Genomic DNA, 22,459 nt, shown 5'->3' with positions numbered 1-22,459 from the left:
TATTATATTCTGCATATATCTTAAAAATCAGGCAACATGGACTGCATTGCTTGGCCTCATGTAAACGCTCATAGCTCAATGAACAAAAGCGCTACTAACTGTATGAGGCTAGCTTCAGCATTTACTAACTCGCTGTAAGCTGTTAACAAAATATTACACCAATTAACATTTCCTATGTACCCTTTGATTTATAAAATCCATTTTAAGGACTGAAATCTATTGCATACTACCACTGTGAAAATGAGTTTATGCTGAACAATGTTACTATTTATACCTCTTTAGTGGTGCTTACATTTCTTGTCATATAAACATTTGTTTGTACTATGTGTTTTTAACTTGATTTTTTTTTAAACCTCAAGAAACCACCACCAAAAGGTGAAATATAGACTTACAAAGCTCCAGTTAAGGGAAAGAGTTAACTATTGACCAACATATGATGATGATAGGATTGTTCTTTGGCTGTTAGCTAAACTACTGACACTTTCTACCTGAAGAGGTGTGAGGGGTATATATCAAATGGCCAAATGCTATTTGAACAAATGTTCTAAGACTGAATACCCACAATAACAATAACAAATGAAACTAGCCACAAAAGGAAAAGGGATGCATATTAAAAAAACTGCTGAATTATCACCTGGTTCCCTTTTTTAGCATTAGAAAAAAATACTCTCTGACTTTAGTATATCACCAAGTAACACCAATAGGCATACCTCTCAAATGCCAGATTTTTGCCTCCTATTTTGATCTGTTCCTCATAAACCTTTTCTTTTTGTGCAAATAATTGAGGCTTGACATCACTACATAATGAGAGACATTTTAATTTCAGACTTCATATCCTTCAGAAAAATGCATGTAGATACAAAACCTGTTATTCAAGCAATTTTCTAAGTTTACGGCAGCAATACTTAAAATCCGTCCCTATTTTTGGGCCTTTGTCCCCACATTACTTCTGTCTTTGTCCAGATTTCCTGTGCTAAGAAGCTGATAGGTATGCCAGAAGTTACAAATTGCCACATCTTACAAAACTATGCTACAAGACTGATTGACAGCAGGTAATCTGTTGTAGATATTAAAACAAAAACGGTGCTGGGAAAACATATATTTTACTAGCCTCTCACAAAAGAATTATGTTATCTAAGATAACTTTATCAAACAGCTACTGACCATTTCACATTTTAACAGTTCTAATATGCAGACAAATACATTTATCATTTGCATTTGTACAATCTGCTTTTTCTTAGATAACACTAGTAAGGTGTTTAACTTATTTTCAGGAGCAAGCTGTACCCTCACACCCCTACTTATACTTTTAAGCTCAAGGTCACACAGCCCTTGAGACTGATACACAAGATCTTTACTTTATACAAAGCGAAATCTACTTTACTTACTGGTGTGTGGCATCAGACTTGTAGACAGCAGGGTGAAGGATACAGGGTTGGATCTTGCCCCCCCCCCGCCATAAATATATCTATACTAATATTAATGAGAACTATAGGATATTCAGGTATCAAGAGTGCTATCTGAAATCAGTATTATTATTACATTCAGTCTTTGTGAATTCTGGACGTTTGATCAAACAGCATTTGATTTTTGATATATAACTATTTGTGAGAATTTACTGGTAGGCACCATCCATATATAGCAGAATCTTTGTGGGAAACCATAAATGCACTTAATGTCCTGCATGTTTTTTAACAAAACAATGCTGCAGTTCTTTCTCATGTAGAAGCCAGAAGGATTTTTTTCATCTCCTGAACAAATGATCACTTTGTGGGATTACACTCAAATTACATTTCAAGCAAGTGAACTGTTCATGACTGAAACGTGGTCTAATAATGAAGCTGCATCTTCAAACTTATAAGAAAAGCATTTGTTACATTCCTGAAAGAGAACTTGCCATCTCAGTCATAACATGTTATAATGATATTCTGACTTTTAGGACAAAATGACAAAGTGGCACATTAAACATACATTACCTTAAGAAAAATTTAGAGAAGGTGTAAAGTGTGTGATTACATGTATGTGCTGGCTTGGTGCATATACAATACACTTTGGTTAGAAAGCAGGCAGTAATTATGCACAAGTAATTCCCAACATTATGGCTCTGCTAAACCCTGCCCTCTTCTCACAATTCTCCAGTAGTAGGTTTAATTTAGAGCTCAGTTCAGCTGACTGATCTGCAGAATCTGAATGTCAGCGATACAATTCTGGCTGATGCAGTCAGTCAAACTTCAGAAAAATCAAATCACCCTTATGACTGTGTCATTCTTGTTGTTGGAGTAATTGTATTTACGTCATTTAGTGTGGCACCTGTACTATCTGCCCTAGCGACTGCTAAAATTTATCAGCAGGATCAGATTAACACAAACACCTCTACCTCTATAAACTGAACTCCTCTACCCACCCAGTACAGTACAGTACATGCTGTCCATATAAACCCTATGTGGTCCCGACTGCAGCTGTAATTATAAAATAAACTGAAACACAAATAACTCTTCAGGATAGCTAAATGTGGTCCAGACTGCAGCTGCAATTATAAAATAAACTGAAACACAAATAACTCTTCAGGAGAGCTAAATGACGAATGCAGACTTAAGTGTCCACTATTTAAAGCATCCTCCTACATATCAGTTATAATTAGTCATCCCCACCTAACACACATACTTGTAAAGTATAAGTAATACTGGAGGAGTCTGACTGCTATGTAGTTTACATTTTTATCATCCAAAATTGCTGAACAGCACATGCTGCTCATCAAACCACAACTGCAGTTCTAAAATGAAGTGGCATTGTCTTCCTCTACAATAAAGACAAAAAAATGTACCTTTTCTGTAAAAAATAAGTCTGTCTCAAAAATCTGCCTCTACATACCCACCACCTAGGACTGCCATCCCAATATTATCATTTACAAGACTGCATCATATCTCTTTTCCCTCCTTGTAATCCCGCTACTTGGTGATGAAATCCTGATTCTCAACTATTTTTTTTTTATTCTTTCTGTGGAATTTTGAACATATGAAGATAATATAACTTTTTCTTAAAATTTTAAGCCCAGATTTTTAATCTAATATCTATATGTCCATATCACATAAACAATGCCACTGGTATTGAACAGTTTTGTTATAGAATGACTTTTTCTTGCATAACTACAGTCATCCTTTAAGACAATGTTGCACAACATGTGACGGCACAGATTCAGAAAGCTGCAGAATAGAACAGAGAAGGCATCCACTATTAAAATATAAACATGAATAAATATGTAAAAGAGTCAAAGGAATACCACTGTGAAAGCACGGAATACGGTAATCTCCAACCAAATGTCTGCATAATACATTTTACAGCTGATATGCTTGTGCCACACACAATGCAATTCAGAACCAATCAATACTGATGAGTGCCTTGGAATGTGCCTGCTGTGCTAAACTATAAAGACATGGTGGTCAGGTATACTGTATCTACTGCAGATATAGTATGTGTATTAAACACAGTAATGCAGTAAACTCATGGTACCTGACCTTAATAAACAGCGATATATGCCATGGCTATGTTTCAGGATTCAGAAAGCTGATACAGAGCCCTACTAAAAAGGATAGAAATCTGTCTGTAGTCATAAATGGCAGAAAGGGTGTTGTGGACATCCAGCTAAAGCACTGTTAGCCAGCACCAAGTATACCACCATGTGCTTTACAGTGGTGGGGAGATAACAATAACATATAGACAAAGATGATGGTGTGGACTGTGAGATTTTAGAGAAATATATTATGCTGAGCAGGGGCAGAGAGTCACATGTGAGTTAAGGTCCAGAGGCAAAATAAGGGAATGGACAAGGTATGGAACTGGCTTGAAAAAGAGTCAGCAAGAGAAAAAATGAGTATAAAATTAATACACCTACATAAGACTAGGACCATAACGCTGAGACTTCTGAGAGAGCTAAGCACTGCTCAATGAGTTGATTAGAGCTCTCCCAGTGAGAAAACAGAAAATGTGAAGAAAGCCAGTAAAAACTGTCAGTGTGGGTTAGTCATTACATTGCCTGGATGTCAACAAAGAAATCTGTAAAATGTACAAGAAAATCAACTAAAAAAGGAGAAGAAAAAAACTGGTGTTGATGGGCCTTGCATCTGTTCAGCCAAAAGCAGTTTACATTTCAGCTTTAGTAGAGGAAGTGGCTTCCAGTAATTTAAAGAGAAAAAATAAATAAATCAATTACATTCACCAGTGTTTAAAATAAGTGAGAAGATGAAGGAATATACAAAATAAAATGACAAAAGACTGGAAGGAAAGATATAAATTATAAGTTGTTATTCAGCTGAGCTGATAAAACTGCAGAAATCAGGGGATGGAATGAAGGAAAGACTGGCTGAATATGAGACTTCTCAAAAATTGTTTAAAAATATAACCAGAACACAAAGCAAGCAGAGAAAATCTAAAATGTTCTGATATACCAGAGAAAATAGAAGGAATAGATTGCTTTAACTTTATGAACGTACAGTTAAGCATTTGTACTGGTATTCTATTGCAGAATGTGTTAAATGAAAGAACACTACATGTATGTTCCAGATCTGGCCATGAGAAAGTAACCAAGGCTTATATTAGTAAAGATGCAGTCAAACAAGTGGAAAGAGCTGTTCCTGACAAAACTGTGGCAAAGGGAAAACATATTAAAAACTTGGACACCAGAGTGTGTGTGGTAAATGTTTATTCAATGCACACCAGACAGTAGAGAAGTAAGTTGTTTTAAAATGCTTTTCATGGAGGATCAAAAATATTTTTGAATGCAGAAACACAGCAGACAGTGAGCCAGCAAGATGGATGGGACTCTCTTTCTCATTCTTTTGATAACAGCAAAGCCCATGGAGAGAACTTATAAGTGAAACATTTTCCATTGTTGTATAGAAAAATGACTGAGCAGCAGGAAAAAAAGCCAAATAGCTAACTAGAAAAAGCAGGAGTGCTTTGGCCTTGAAAAACAGACTGGTGTGGTGTGGAAAAGATGAGTAAGAAGACTAGAAATAATGTGAAAACAGAACATAAATTGAAAAATTGTAACAAGCTATTTCAACAACTTGCAGTTTGGACATAAGAACTGTGCTTCTGCATGACGAAGTGGCTGAAAAAGACTTTGGGCCTATTGACTGTGCTAAATTGACTCAATTATAGGTGAATGAGGTGAAATTCCTTGAATGTCGGTTGCCAGCAGAAAAAACACTGAACGGCATAACCTCAATTACAGTTTGCTATATGAAATCATTGCTTGTGTAATTTCTAAATGTACAAAAGCAATGATTTACTCATTTGGGGAAATCTCTCCCTTCTTCAAGTTGGTGTGACTGAGAAGTCAGTGTATATAAGTTCTGGGGTATGGGAGCGCAGGGGGCTCATTCACCTGCCAAAAAAAAAAAAAAACACTTAAAAGTTCATTTTTCAATGGTCCTGATGCTCAGGGCTGTAGAAATCAGAGTTTTATAGTAGAACCTGCTAAATTAATGGTCAGGACTCCAAAGCATAAAACCCACTTTGTTATTAATGTTTAGAAGGACAACGAGGGGAAAAATGCAAGTAATAAAAAGTATTGCTCTTAGTACAATGTGTATAATAAATGTATTGAATTAAACTATGATGTCCTTACATTCACTGCTGCAGTATTCATCACATATGGGATTCCCTGCCGTGGAAGCCTGACATCCAGCCAGTCTACCAAAGCCTACTGTTGCTTTAAGGTATGCTGAACATCAGTCAAATGCTCCTTGCATAGTGTAGGGCATAAAGATGACATTCAGGCATACCATCCTCAGAACTTCTTTGCTGCCAGTCTGAACGCTGGTTTCTAACCATTGATCTATTTACATTTTTGTATTCCGGTGACTACTCCTGTTTGCTGAAGTCCTCACCATTGTAGGTAAGTACCCAGTTGGGGTTTTGTTCTTTTTCTCAATTTTTTTGTGCTGTTTTGGGTTAATATCATCCAGGAAGGGTAAATGCCAGTGTGAGAGACAGATTCCCCATAAAGACCACCACTATAAGTGTCTTTTTTACCTAGGGGCTTCTCACGACCATACGCCTTGTTCAATTTGTCAGGCATTCATCCTGAAAACGCTTCACAGCAGGCTTTCTTCCCTTTCATTGTATCTTGAGAACTAGCATCTTAAGCTTCTTGCTAAAGATACAATGGAAGGAATTTTCCGCCCCAAGAGACAGCAGTCAGGGAAGAAGATGATGAAAAAGGTAAGACCAGAATCTTCCACTGTCCAGACTCTGCTGGGTGTTTCTCCCAAGGTTGTTACAAAGCCAGAAACTCACCTGGTTGTATTGTCAGATTTTTCTGCACAACTGGGTTGGAGGCTGGCAACAATCTGGCAGGCAGCACGTCCGATGAGGCTTTGGAGGCAACCGTTTCAGACGTTCACGGGGAACCACAGTTGATTATTTCTGAGGGGTCAAGGGGGGGTTCCGCAGATTCTTCTTATGGAAGACGTTCCTACTATGATTGTCGAATGCCGTCCTGAGTCAGAGCCCTCTCAGTTTTCTAGGGTGGACATTCCCTTAAAAAAGCAACAAAAAATTAAACATGTTTCTTCTGCTCCTAGGGCTCCACAAAGTGAGTGGCATGCCTTTACTCAGGGGTTATTTAATGGTTTACTGTCATTAAGACCTCCTCAAGGGGTTGCAGTTCCTGCTCCTCTTTGATCCTCTTCTCAGCTTAAAAGGCCCAGAGAATGGAATTCTTCTGAGGAACAGCTGGATTCTGATGAAGTATCCCTTACTTATTCTACTTAGATTCCTTCTCCTTTGGACAATGGTCAGAGGAGGAGTAATCTAATAGCCCTGATAATCCTTCTGAGGAAATATCCTTTGGGGATACAATCTCTAGGATGATGGATCTTTTAAGTGGGATTGTGCTCAGGTCTCTGATATCCATAAGAGGTACTATGAGTTACTGCAGATGGAATATCCTAAACCTGCGGCTATTCCTCCTGTTTCACCTGCTTTACTGGATGTTTTTTTCCAATGCCTCTAAAGCACCTGATTCTTTGCCCTTGCTCCCAAAAAGCCTGATAGGTTCCATAGGGTGCCTGAGGATTGGGATCTATGTTAAATATTTGAACGATTAAATGTTCGAATCACTAAAGATCGACCTTTAGTGATCGAACATTTAAATGTTCGAATATTTAAAAAATAAATAAATAAATAAACTAAACAAAAAAAAACTAAAGGGTGTAATCAGGGGGGCAATCCCCCCTCCTCCCCTCACACCACCCGTTACTTAAATATACCGACTCCAAGAGCATGCTACAATGTAGGAAATGGGAAATTTTCCATTTCTGCACTGTATCACCCTGAAGTGCAATCTCAGAGTTGGTATATTTAAGTAGCGGGGGATGTGAGGGGTGCAGGGGGGCTTGCCCACCCTGCTTACATCCTTTACATTTTCTTTTTTTGTAAATATTAATTTTTTATATGTTCGAACATTTAATTGTTCGATCACTAACGATCGATCATTAGTGGTTCGAACAATTAAGTGTTCGAACATATAACATAGACCCTGAGGATTGTACCCTTTTTGCTCAAATGTCCTGCTGCCAAACCCTCTGTGATGTCTGGTAAGCCATGTCAATTGCTTCTTTCATCCAAGTTAGTGCTTTCTGACAAGGACAGGAGAACCATGGACAGACTGAGTAAGAAGGTTTATACTTTTGCTACCCTAGCTTTTAGGGCAATTAATTATCAGACTCACATAGTATGTGTTGGCTCTTCTTTCTCAGGCTTGTCAGCTTTTTTCTGATCTTCCAGACTCTGAGAGTAAATCTTCTGCTCTTTCCTTGCTAGGGACTTCGTCTCAAGTAGTTCGTCATTCTATCAAATGTAGTTATGATGTACCAGATGCCTCTTCTAGTGCTGCTGCTTTTGGTTCAGTAATGAGGAGGTATTCTTGGCTTAGGCTTCAACCTTTAACTGATGATATTAAAGCTGAGTTGATAGATGCTCCTCTGGATAATAAACTTTTGTTTGGGGAAGTAGATGCTGGTTTGTTTAAGTCTCTTCAGGACAAAGGTAGGCCTTACAAGAGCTTAAACAAGTGTTTGTTTCTCCTGTGCCTAAATTTCAGACAAACTATCCTTCTAAGCCAGCCTTTGTTCATAGGCAATCTCGCCCTCCTGCTTAAGGTAAAAAGGACAGTAAAAGGGCTCCTCTTGCTGAGGCCACTCAGACTGCAGGGATTCAGAAGCCTTCCTTTCCTGACAAACCAGGTGCTGTCTGACTATCCATCTGTTCCCAGACAGGTTTTCTTTTCTCTTCACCTTTCTCTCTCTCTTCCTATTTGGCTTTGAATCACTCAGGATTCTTGGGTTCTGTTAATCATTCGTCAGGGGTACTTCATGGTGTGGATATCCCATCCTCCTTTTATGGTCATTCCTCAGCCTCCTCGGGATCAACTTCCTTTTTTCCCCAGAGGTTCTTTGATATCTCTTGTCTCAGAGTACTATTCAAGAGGTGCATATGTCCCAAAGGGGGATGGCGTTTTATTTAAGAATGTTTCTGGTGCCTAGAAAAGATGGTATTTGGAGACCGATTCTAGACCTCTCTCCTCTAAATACTTTTTTTGAAGGTACCTTCCTTTTGGATGTTATCCATTCAGACTCTGTTTCCTCTCTTGCGCCCTCAGGCCTTTCTGGTGTCTCTGGATATCAAGGATGCTTATCTCCATATTATGATCCATCCTCTATTCAGGAAGTGTTTGCATTTCTCTACTGCTTCCTGGCATTTTCAGTTCTGTGCTTTGTCCTTTGGTCTTTATACTGCCCTAAGGGTGTGCACCACATCCCCAGCTCCTGTGATTTTTTTTTTTGCAGGCTTCAAGGGATCCAAATATTTCCTTAAGTAGACAACCTGCTGATTCAGGCATCCTTTACAGAGATCCTTTTGAAAAATCTTAGTTTTGCCATTTCTCTTCTTCAGAGCTTGTGATTCCAGAGAAACTTCAAAAAGTTTTCTCTGACTGCATCTCAGTATCATGTCTTTCTGGGTTGTTGGATTCAGATGGTGCCAATGCTGGCATCTCTGCTTCCTCCAAAGAACTTAACTCTCATTTCTTACTTTCAATCTTTTCTTCCCCTGGCCTCCATTGCAGCCAGGAACTTCTGAGAGCTATGGGTTTTATGGCCTCCACCATTCCGGTGCTCTGTCTGGCCAAACTCCACATGAGAACATTGCAGTGGTTTCTGAAGTTGTTGTGGCTTCAACATGTACATCCTCTAGACTTTATAGTTCCTCTTCTTCTTTGTCTCATGAAGGCCTAGTCCCTCTCAGGATCTGTTCACAGCTTCAGATATGGATAGTGTGGTCATCAGCAGAAGGAGCACATCAACATCAAGGAGATGATATCTCTTATGCTGGCTTTCTTTGTTTTGGCACTTCTGGTATTCAATCCCATGAATGGATTTGCCTCCCTTCTGAACAGTCAACTTCTTCTGTTTTGTGCCACAGTCCCAGATCCTCTGATATGGAAGGTGGATGCCCTCTCATTTTCTTGGAAGGGTAGTTTTTAGCTAGTCTCATGGCAAGTCCTGTTCAAGATTCAACAGGATGCTCACAAGACATCCAGCCATGCCAGCACTGGTTGCCTCTACTTCTAGTATCTAGTTTAAGGCAATCATCACTTACCTCACAGGGTGGATCTACTCCCACAAGACAAGGGATTGTAATCCATCCTTACCCAAAATTCTTCTGACTGTTTATATTTGATTCTCATAGACACCTTTAATGTGTTTTTTCCATAATAAATTTTTATTGATATATATTTTCAAAATACAATAAAATCTCACATATAATTCACTACTATTAATATCAAAACTATATACAATATCTACATGGATACATCTTCCATATAAACAGCTTGCATTATTCCAAAACTGAAGACACCAGGAAGAAAAAGTAGCATGCATTTGTAGAAGTACTTTTCCATACATATCATACATGTTTTCAAAAGTATGTTTCCTCCACATATACATCCAAACTTTAATATTTCCTAATAACAGTATTATGCTAATATAATGTTAAAACCTTTTCCCATATTTTAAAATGTATTAAGATTTTTGTTACTTTGCTTCAAATGTAATTTATGATTATTGGTTTTACAAGCACTATAGCACTTGAAATTATCCCATGATGTTTTGCCTGGTTCTAACAACAACTGTTTTAGCTATTGATTAATTCTTAAAATATTCATACATATTATAGTCTGGCCTATCAAGAGCTCTCTTATGAACATGAATAGAATCATAAATTACCATGATAACGTTGAACTTTCAGGTAACCCATTTACTTTGTAGTTGTGTTCTAAGAAGAGTTCCAAAGTTTATATATACACTTACAGCTCAGAACATATGAAGAAGATCTGCTGTTTGATTTGTGCAATATGGACAAGTTGGAGAATTCCTAGAATTAAATTTATGTAACCTAAGACTACTTATAATAAGCATTATTCCAAATCATCAACTGTATACATCAACTTTTGAAAAGAGACCGATTTTATTGTTAAATCAATTGCTTTTAATACCTGATTATCTGCTACTGTCATTTTGTTTACCCAATACCCTGACAACAGAATTTTATCCTGGAATTTTAAATCTTTAATTAATTTATTTGTTGTTGTTATAAATTTGACCTCCTGTTGGAGAGCCTGCCACAATTCAGAGCATTTATCCACAATTCCGACTACCGGTTTAAAGTTTTCAAAATGACTCAGAGCAAGTTCTCTGATTTGTCTCATGTCAACCATATAACTCTTAGAAAGATTCAATTCCTGCCTAACTTGCGAAGCCGTTAAATGAAATTTATTAAAAACATCAATCAGAGTCAAATTAACTATTAATGGGAATTTACTAAGATCAATCAACTGATTATTTAGTTTAAAATTGGGATTCCTATGGAAAGGCTGAAAAACCATCATATATTGCAACAAGTCTAATGATTGGAATAAATTTTGCAAAGATGACACATGTTTTTAAGTGGTCCATAATCCCATACTTTATCAAACTACTTTTACCCAAAAAGGGTAAAGCTTTAGGATTTATGTTCCGATCTAGAATATGTTTGTAATTCAAGACCACCCAAGTTGGTATCCACTTTGTACTAATTACCTCGTAATTAGCAATTCTTAAACACTTGCTGGCGTTCACAATTAAATAGTATACTTCAAAATTCGGTAACTCAAGTCCTCCTCTACTCTTCGGGGTCATTAATTTCTCATACGATATTCTAGTTTTCTTTGGCTCCCAAATAAATTTAGCTAGATCTTTATGAATTTGTTTAAAAACTGTCTTTGTAATTGATACTTGAGCAGACCTAAAGATATACAACATTCGTGGTAATATATTCATTTTCACTATTGATACTTTTGCCAATACCAGTAGTCTTAAATTCCTCCATCTGCCACAATCAGCTACTATTACTTCCTATACTCGTTTAATATTATTACTATAAAAGTCCTTATTATCCGTAGAGAAGCTAATACCCAAATATTTGATATTTTCTTTACATGATATCTTCCCCACCAGGGACATTAATGAAAAAGGTTTAGGGGTTCTTAACGGGAAAATACTAGTTTTATCCAAATTAATTTTGTAATTAGAGACTTCTGAAAATTCGTTTATAACATTTAATACCTTTTCACTGTCAGAAATTGGGGTTGTACAATAAATAATAAGATCATCAGCAAATGCCGACATTACTAATTTATTCCTATAAAGTATTGGTGCATTATGATACAAATTTTGCTTAATATATAAAAATAGAGGTTCTAAATAAAGGTTAAACAACAAGGGGGACAAAGGGTAACCCTGTCGTGTACCATTTTTAATCTGTATTCTTTTAGAATAACTCCTATTAATATATAACGTAGTATACGGATTACTATATAATATTTGTAGTATCTGAATAAATTCCTGTGGCATATTGAAATAAGGCAACACATCAAACAAAAAGTTTATATCCACTCTATCAAATGCTTTCTGGGCGTCTATTATAAGGGCATAAATATTAGAGTTGTTTTGTTTAGCATGCATCATCATATTATGTAGTGTAAGCGTGTTATCACTAGTTTTTCTAGTTGCCATAAATCCAGCCTGTTCATTAGAAATTAAATGGATCATAATCTTTTTTAATCTACATGCTATAATGGTAGTTAGAATTTTCATATCCACATTTATTAATGCTATTGGCCTGTAATTATCCGGGCTTTGGGGGTCTGAATTAGCTTTATGTATAAAGATTGTTTTTGACGCATTAAGGTGGGGGTCACTAATTTTATTTCTGATTATGCAGTTAAATCCATGAGACAATATTTTACCAAAACTATCAGCAAACTCTTTATAAAATTCAACTGTCAAACCATCAGGACCTGGTGACTTATGTACTTTCATATGTTGAATTACATATACTATTTCCTCTGAAGATATAGGTTTAATCAGATCACCTTGCAGACTGTCTTCTAATTTTGGAAAATTATTTTTTTGCAAGAATCTTTTATTCTGTTTATGTATAGACCTATCAATTTGACCCTCATAAACCTTGGTATAGATTTTTTCGAAAATGTCAATAATATCCTCAGTTTTAGAATACACTGTGTCGTTGCATTGTATTACTGAAATATGTACAGTTGTTTTTGATTGATTTATAATCCTTGCCAATGCTTTTGACAGTATTTGAACATTATTGGCATATTTCACTAAACACCTATGCTCCTGAAGTGTTACTCTACTATTATGCAGCAAGAAGAGATCCTTTGACATTTCAACATTTCCTTCTCTGTTTGAGCATTAAAATTCTGAATCAGTTTTTTCTCGAGTAGCTCCACTTTTGTTTCTAATTTTTGAATATCAATGTTTTGCCTTTTCTTATAATATGAGGCTTTTTGCAAAAGAAATCCTCTAATTTGAGATTTAGCTGCTGCCCATTCAATATCAGGAGTATGTTCCTGAAGCTTCATCCTATCTGTTAAACCCTTCAGATATTTTACAATTCCATCTATTATATCCTTTTTATTTAACAGATTTGGATTAAGTGACCAATTGTAACCTCTATGCATTCTTGTATCTTTTAAATCTTTAGAAAACAACGAAATTTTTGAGTGATCTGATAGATATCGAGTATGTATAACCACTACTGGTTCCAAATTAATTAATTCTTTGGATATCACGAAAAAATCTATCCTAGACCACATTTTGTGGCATGGTGAATAGAAGGTATACTTAATTGCAATATCAATATTATGTGCATAACAAAAGGGGTCATATAATTGAAAATCTTCCTTGAAGTCATTTAATGCTACCCCGACCTGCTTATTAAATGCTCTTTGTGGACAAGACCTATCCAACTTTGGATTTTGATAGGTATTCCAATCCCCACCCATAATAAAATAATAACCATCATACTGTGTTAAGATTGGATATAATGATGTTATGAAACTTTGTTGGTCATTACATGGTGCATATATATTCAAAAGTAAAAGAGGTTTATCAAACGCATTATCCGATAAAATAACATAACACCATCGCCCAGTTTGATCCACTTTAGAGTCTAAAATCTCGTCTTTGTATTGAGTTTTAATAATTATAGCTACTCCAGCACTGTTTGTCTTGCCTTCTGATGCCACCACCGCTCTAATCCAGTTCTTTTTCCTAATATCATCCCACTGATCTTTTAACTAGTGTGTTTCTTGTAAAAATGCAAACAGTGCTTTGTCCTGTAGCAATATGTGTAGTAACAGCTTCCTCTTCTTCAAGTTCTGGAGCCCTTTAACATTCCATGAGTTTAATTCCCACATTGACAGGTCTAATTATCCAATAATAGTATAAAAGGGAAATTATCCAATGGATATGTATTAACTGCATACTAAACATAATCTGGAAGCATTTCCTACATCCCGTCCCCAGTCAGTGCCTACCCACTTTACCCCTGGACCAGGACTTATATAGGTCTGGTATGTGAAAACATGAACAAGGTTAAAAACACAAACATATTTAAAAGCTTCATGTAATAAAACTTAAAACATTTCCTAAACTTACAACCTATATATTCTAACTTAACTACTACAAAGTCTAAACTAAACATTCCCCAACAAACACTGCTAATGCTCTACAGCTTATGTTCCAACTATTAATTAAGCAAATCTCTATTGTAAGGTAGTATTACCATTTATAGAAAAAAATTTAATATATTAACTAGTTACTTATACCTACCCCAAATACCTCTTTTGTTACAATCATTATTTATATACCACTTTTATTGAGAGAAAGAAAGAAAGAAAAAAGAAGGCAAAAAAAAAAAAACAGAAAAAATAACTGCATCCCACATTATAATTCTGTACCATACACAGTGCCTGCAACTACCAATTATCAAAGTTTTGCAATTGCATGCTTTAGTTCCTAACTATACTGACATTAGTTGTCTGATTAACACCACCCAATAGCCACTATTTACCTATTTATATTCATATATATATATATAGTGCTATACCTTGCACACACTGCAGATATTGTAAAAATATAATTTGGTTCAAAACTAAAAGCATAAGGAAAAAGAAACAGGAAAAACAGATGTTATTATATGCTTCACGTACATATTCTAATGTTAGCTACTTGTTAAAAAAAAAACATTAACACATTATGTCAGTTCTTTTTAGCTTCTCAAACCAGGAAACCATTAGTAATACTCGCGACGGGGGACCGCATTTGCAGCCGGACCACAGGAAGTGTTACATCGAAATCCACACTCTCAGCTGCATTCAGGAGATTTCCTGTTTACCACTCGATGAAAAAAGTTCGTAGAGGTCATAAAAGTTCGGAAAACGGCCAGCAGACCCTCGGATTATCGCAAACAAACAGTTTTATTGCTTTTACAGAGGCCTAAACGACAAGCAGGGAACAAAGGATTACCTAAGCCTCGAAGTATAGTAGATACTGGATCTGACCTCAGGAGCATGCCAGTTTCAATGGAAGTTTCTTTCAGCCCCCTGATGCAGGTAAAACTTTAAAACCTGCCGAAACACTCCCTTTGCCTCGTTTTTAGTAGAAACAGAGTATTTAATCCCATCCACCATAAATGTAAGCACATTAGGATATTTCATCTGGAATTTAATTTGCTTGTCAATCAGAAATTTACAGTATGCAGATAAAGACTGCCTAGCTTGCCTTACTTGCAGTGGTAAATCCTGAGCCAGAGATATTTTATTATTTTTCCACATAACAAAGCCACCATTCTTTTTTGCAGTAAAAAGTATTTTGCTAACATCTTGAAAGTTCAATATCTTAGCATATACAGGTCTAGGCATATTAGAAGCTTGTACCTCTCTCAGTGCTCTTTGTGCCCTTTCGATAACAATTTGTTTCACTCCATCAGCATCATTTAACAAAACTTCAAGTATTTGTGTTATAGTTGGTATTAGCTCTGCATACTGAATGTTTTCAAGGATCCCTCTAATAATAATATTATTTCTCCTAGACCTCGCTTCCAAATCAGTAAGTTTGCTTTGCATGGCTTGTAACTCCACATCATGTACCTTTGTTTTCTTCTCCAGCAAGTCAATTTTGTCCTCGGTTTCTGAAATTCTAGCCTCTGTTTTGTCGATTCTCTGCAGCAACTGATTACATGAAACTCCAAAAGTTTGTATTTGAGTAGTCAGGTCCTTTAAAGCTTCTTGTACAAGCAATAAAGCATGTCTGATATCGTCCATGTTCAGTGGCTGATCAGTTTTAGATCTAGTCTCTGGTTTCTGTTGTTCCTGCTGTCTAGTAATTCTTTGTTTTTTTCGCACTCCCATCCTTTACTGGTGACTGTAATTCTGACAGCTTTGTTTTGGTAGTAGTTGTTTCCATGCTTTTTCCTTCTTGTGACATTTTCCTTTCCCCAAGCTGACAGGTAAAATGAAGAATGCAGACAGTCCTTTGTTTATTTCTCTCTTCAGAGCTAGCTAATCACTTGGAATCCTGATAGATAAAGACTTTTTTTTCCACTTTTTTTCCTGGTTATAGATTAATTAAGTGTAGATGCATCTTTTTTTACTTTAATTTGATGTTCAAACCTCTTGGTATTGACTCAGGTTACAGATTTTTCTCAGGTTTATTGAGGAGCTGCAGGTCAGCAGTGTTTACAGAATGGCAGCCATCTTTATCTCTCAGACACCTTTTTTCTAAGGATGTCTTGCAGGTCCTGCAGAAAGCCAGGAAAACTACTACTAGGAAATCCTACTTAACTAAACAGAAGAGGGTTTCCATTTGGTGTCTCTCTCTCTCTCTCATAACCTGGACCCACTTACTGTGGATGTTCCTTTGGATCACTCTTATTTGTGTGAGCTGCTCAATGCTGTTTTATTCTATTCTTTTATTAAGGCCCACTTATCAGCTCCTCCTTTAGCTTCTAGATTTGAGGCTAAGCAATTTCTTAAAGGTATCCTTAATATAAGACCTCCCAGGAAGCCTGTTCCTCCTCCCTGGGATCTTAATTTTGTTCTGGAGAAATTGACTCAGGCTCCTTTTGAGTGAGTTGTTTCAGCTTCCTTGCAACATTGTTCTTGGAAGGCAGTTCTTTTGTTAGCTCTTACCTCTGCGAAATGGGTGTCTGAGTTGCAAGCCATTATGACTTGTCCGCCATTTTTGATACTCCATGAGGAAAGGGTGTTCTTGCATATTAATATTTCTTTTATGCTTAAGGTGGTTAATGAGTTGCCACTTAATCAGTATATTAATTTGCCTACTTTTTTCCCCTCTCTGCAATCTGACAGTGAAAGTGTTCTGCATAGTTCTGACGTGCATAGACAGCTCAGATTTTATTTGAATAAGACTAAAGATATCCGAAAATCTGATCAATTGTTTGTTTCCTTTCATCCTAGGTCTTTAGGATTAGTTGTTTCCAAACAAACTATTTCTACCTGGATTTCAAAGGCTGTTTTTTTTTGTTACACTTTTCATGGAAAGAGCCTTCCTTCTTCTGTAAAGGTTCATTCTACTAGAGCTTCTTCTGGTGCTTTTTTCAAGGGCTTAGACAGTAATTCTATTCTTGAAGCAGCTACCTAGACTTCTGTGTATAACTGTACCAAACATTACAAGTTGGATGGCATTGCCAGAGCTAGACCTGGTTTTCCTAATGCATGTTACAATATTTTCAAAATAATTCCTTTTTTCTTGCCACTCTCGACCCATTAGATATTGGTGAATAAGTCATAATTTTAATGTGAATATATATCCCATTTCCTTAAACAGATATATATAATATGTATAGCAGTTCCTTCATCAAAAACACAAATACTGAAGCAGAAGTAATCAAGTACAAGTGATTGATGACCAACCTATCAAATATTAAAAGCTCTCCACACCTCCTGCTAATTCCAGGGAATATGTTAAATATTCGATCATCCAAAATGTCGAACGTTACATGGTCGAGACCAAATGTTCGACATTTGGATGTTTGAATATTAAATAAAACAAAAATGAAACAAAAAAAACCACACCTTAACAGTGTTAGCAGGGGAACAAGCTCCCCTGCGCCCCCACACCTCCCTACTTAAATATACCAACTCCGAGACTGCACTTCAGTGCAGAAAAGGGAAATTCTCTCTATCTGCACCGTACGGCACCGTTGAAAGTCAATCTTTGAATACTTGAAATTTCTAACGTTTGGTCTCAACCATGTAATGTTCGAAATTTTAAGTGTTCGAAGAACTAACATAGACCCTAATTATGCATACCAAATCCATGATTGCACTATCATGGGGCAAGGACAATTCCTCAATCCCCACTGTAATGCAGTCTCACACATAAAGCCAATGACAATCAGATGATTTTTGGTAACACAAACTGGCCCGTTTTTTTTCTTTGAGAAAAGTGTGTTTGACCAAACAGATTCTCTCTCTCTTCCTCTCTCTCTCTCTGTATATATATATATATATATATATATATATATATATATATATATATAGACAGATAGATATAGGACAATTATGCAACATTACGTATTTTTGGCAGCATAACTGAATGAATTCTGATACAGCAATGAACATGAACACAATGCAGTTTCAAGCTGTTACAAGGTCTATGCTGGCATGACAACATGCATGAAAAAGAACATTTTGCCTACTTGCAGCTGTGTGAATGAACTGACACATAATACCATTTGTCTGGTGTCTAACATCACATGATACAAACTCTTCTGACACTCATTTATGGCAATGTGTAGATATGAGCAGGTAACTCGATTAGTCTTATCTTGTGAATAATTTTATATTAGTCATATAGTACGCCAGGCTTATGTTCATATTATAATGCACTGTATTCTTACTTTTAGTTGAGATTGAACCATTATGTCTCCTGTGTAACATGTATGTAATTAAAGGAACAGTATAAATATATCTTATCACTAAATCTTGGATATTGTCTGAAAATGTTGTCTCCTTCCATTCATTTATTTCAAATGGGTTTTCACCTAAAGTGGAGGAAAATGGTTGAGTTCTTATTTGCTGTGGATTTCACTGAAGGTGCAATTATCGACACAGCAGCATGTAGGAGGAAAAAGAAACTGAGAAATCCATACAACAGCAGTCCATAATCTTTATGAACGAAGTGACAATGAGCAATTGAGAAAATGGCAAATTTAAACTTCAGATGACTTATGTCAAATAAAGAATTTTCAGTTTCATTAATAAAATTATGTAGAGGCCTCAAAAAGCATACCAGTGTCAAGCAGGAATGGAAATCAAACCAGAAGTAGATAAAAATCAGGCAGCAACTGAATATGCCAAAAAACAAAAGAAAGATTATAAGGTGAGGGACTAGATGAGAAGACAAGAAATGTGGAAAATGCATAAATATAGTTGAAAGTATAGAAAACTTCTGGAAGAACCTCATGTTGATCAGGATCAAATGCAGGAATGGTTAAGGAGAGGCGGATTCAAACTCAGAGATGAAAGGTTAATATTGGCGGCCCAAGATAGTGAGCTATGTACACTTTGGTTTACAAGTCCACTGAACATGTGAGAGAAACAGACAATTATAGGTTTTGTAAAACAGAATTGGAAAAGTACAGTTGTGTACACTTACCATAAATGTAGATGTTCGAGTGTATTCACTGTTGCAGTCATTACATTTGGGTAATCTGCTTGCAGGTTGGCCCTCAGTCGGCCTGATTAACAAAGTCTTGGGTCCTGCATCGGTTGCTGTCCCTTCTTCCATGACATCAGGTCGTCAGGGGTATAAAACATGCAGCCGACGCCATTACATCAGTTTTTCTTGCCCCATTTGTCAGGTGCCCCCCTAATGGGAAGCAATTAAACATAAAAGCACAAAAATATACCTCCAACAAAAAAGCAAATACACTAAAAAGACTTTTAAGCATAGTAAAGGAAAGTAGAGGTATAGCCAAAAGAAGTCAGGGGGCTAGAGGGAGGGTGACCAGGACTGCAACAGTGAATACACTCGAACATCTACATTTATGGTAAGTATACACAACTGTACTATGTTCTTCATGTTTCAATGTTGCAGTCATTACATTTGGGTAGATTCCCAAAGCTATGGTTGGGAGGAGGAGTTTAGATAGAATTAGGGCCAGCTATTAGGCCCTGCAAGACTGCAGTGGCAAAGCCAGCTCTGGATTTAGAGAAAATTGGCAAATGATAATGCTTGGTGAAAGTATGTAAAGAACTCCAGGTAGCAGCTTCTAGGATGTCCCTGGTAGTGACGCCTCTGAGAAAGGCTGTAATGGTAGATGCAGCCCTGGTGGAGTGAGGTCTGATCCCCTGGGGGATAGGTTTTCCATGGTGCTTATAGCAGAAATGAATGCAATGGCTTATCTGTTTATAAATGGTTTGCTTTGAAACAGCCTTCCCCTCTGCCCCTGCAGCAAATACTACCAACAGTTGTTCAGATTTCCTTTGAGGCTTAGTCCTGTTCAAGTAGAATCTAAGTTGTCTGTGCACATCTAAGGAATGCAGTATCTGTTCCCCTTTATTCTGTGGATTGGGAAAGAAGGTTGGCAAATGAATGGACTGATTAAGTGCCACACTGGATACCACCTTGGGCATGAAGATGGATTGGTTCTGAGTGACACCCTGTCCACATGAAAAATGATGAAAGGCTCTACTGCCATAAGGACCTGTAATTCAGATACCCTTCTACTGAAGTGATTGCGAAAAGGAAAGCTGTTTTCCAAAAAATAAATTTTAAATCTGCAGTAGCAGCTGGCTCGAAAGGAGGTAGAGTGAGTTTCTCCAAGACAAAGTTAAGGTCTCAGGCTGGGGTTGGAGCTCTCCTGGGTGGTCTCAAATTTTGGCCCCTCTGAGGAACTGCTTGAGCAGTGGATGAGAGAAGAGGGGAGGTTCTGTGTTATAATGAGTTGAAATGGCTGATGCATGGATTTTAATGGAGGAAAAAGACAGGCCCTTGTGAAACATCTCAGTTAAGTATTGTAAAATCTGAGGTAAACTTGGCACTGCTGTGCTCATCCCTTGAGATTGGTTCCAGGCACAGAATCTTTTCATTTTTCAGCATAAGATTTTCTAGTACTAGGCCTCCTTGCCTCTAAAATGATATCCATCACAGGTTTGCTGAGGGATGGTAAAGGAGAGATTAAGTAATTAGCCAGGATGCAAGGTTCAGTGTTGGTAGCTGAGGGTGTAGAATCAGGTTCTCCTGCTGAGACAGCAGGGAAGGAGTCTGAGGCAAGTGTCATGGAGATAACAGTGACACACTGAGCAGGAGGGGGTACCAGTGTTGGTGCGGCCAATCTGGAGCAATCAAAATCATCCTTGGTTTGTCCTGTTTGACTTTTAGTAGTACTTTGGAGAGCAGAGGCAGAAGGGGGAAGGCATAGACTGATAGGTTTTTCCGGCTGAAGGACAGAGCATCCACTTTCCAGGTTTGTTTGTGGGGAGTCCTTGTGCAAAATTTGTCCAATTGGTAGTACTGGGGAGAGGCAAACATGTCTATATCTGGGCTCCCCCATTTGCTTGTCAACATGTTGAAAATCCTTGGTTCCAGTTTCCACTCGTGTGGGTCCATGAGATTTCTGCTTAGTCCTTCTGCCAGTGTATTTAATTTTCCTGGCAGGAATTGAGCTTGTAGCTGCACTTGGTAGCTAAAGGCTGTGTTCCACAATGCCATGGCTAGTCTGCAGAGGGGGTAAGAGTGTACCCCCTGCTTGTTTATGTACCACATAACAGTGGTGGTGTCCGTCTTTACCATTAGTTGTCCTGGAAGAATGTGGTCCTTGAAGGCTGTCAGAGCATTCTGTACAGCTAACATTTCTTTTTCATTGATATGAAGGTGCATTTGACTTGGGTTCCATTTGCCCTGAATGCACTTCCCTGCCAGGTGAGCCCCTCATGCATAGTCTGATGCATCTGTTGTTAGGGTTTGGGTGGCAGGGGGTGGTGTGAAAGGTAGTCCCTTGTTTTGGTGGCAGGCCTCTTCCCACCAAAGGAACTCTAGGCGTAGGCAAGGTATAATAGGAATCATTGTTTCTAGGTTTTGAGAATGTTAACACCATAGGCTTTTTATATACCACTGTAGTTTCCTCATATGCAGTCTTGCATATGGAATTAGAAGAATGCAGGAGGCCATGAACCCCAAGGCTTGCAGTATTTGTCTTGCAGATAGCAGGGTTTTTGTGGCCATTTGTTTGAAGTAGGTTATCAAATGAATTTGCTTTTCTGGCGTGACGTAAGCCATCTGGGAAGTTGTATTCAAGCTTGCTCCCAGGAATATAATTTGTTGACTCAGGCTCCTTTTGAGCACGTTGTTTCAGCTTCCTTGCAACATTGTTCTTGGAAGGCAGTTCTTTTGTTATCTCTTACCTCTGCCAAATGGGTGTCTGAGTTGCAAGCCACTATGACTCGTCCACCTTTTTTGATACTCCATGAGGAAAGGGTGTCCTTGCATATTAATCTTTCTTTTATGCCTAAGGTGGTTAATGAGATGTCACTTAATCAGTATATTAATTTGCCTACTTTTTTCCTCTCTCCGCAATCTGACAGTGAAAGTGCTCTGCATAGTTTTGAAGTGCATAGACAGCTCAGATTTTATTTGAATAAGACTAAAGATATCCGAAAATCTGATCAATTGTTTGTTTCCTTTCATCCTAGGTCTTTAGGATTAGTTGTCAGCAAAAACAGAATCCTGATCAGAAGATTTATAATCTACCTCAGTCCTAGGCCTCTTAGAAGGGGGGGGGGGGGTTGGCTACCCCTGATTAGAGTTATTAGATTTTCAGCCATTCTTATTTGTTTTTTAGGCATAGAGGCCTGAGAGTGTGGCCTGGGCTTTGGGTTTTTTAGGCATGGATTGAGATTTAGGCCTAAGTAATGAAGGAGACGTCAATTTAATATGCAAGTCCGTAGGCCTGAATACACACTCAGAAGCCGGTGCTTGCACAGAGGCTCTGGACCCATTTAAGATAGTGACATCCACGGGTT

Source organism: Protopterus annectens, chromosome 6.part1, assembly GCF_019279795.1.
Source record: "Protopterus annectens isolate FY-2018-M chromosome 6.part1, PAN1.0, whole genome shotgun sequence".
NCBI lineage: Eukaryota > Metazoa > Chordata > Ceratodontiformes > Protopteridae > Protopterus > Protopterus annectens.
Note: the sequence above shows the minus strand (reverse complement) of the source record.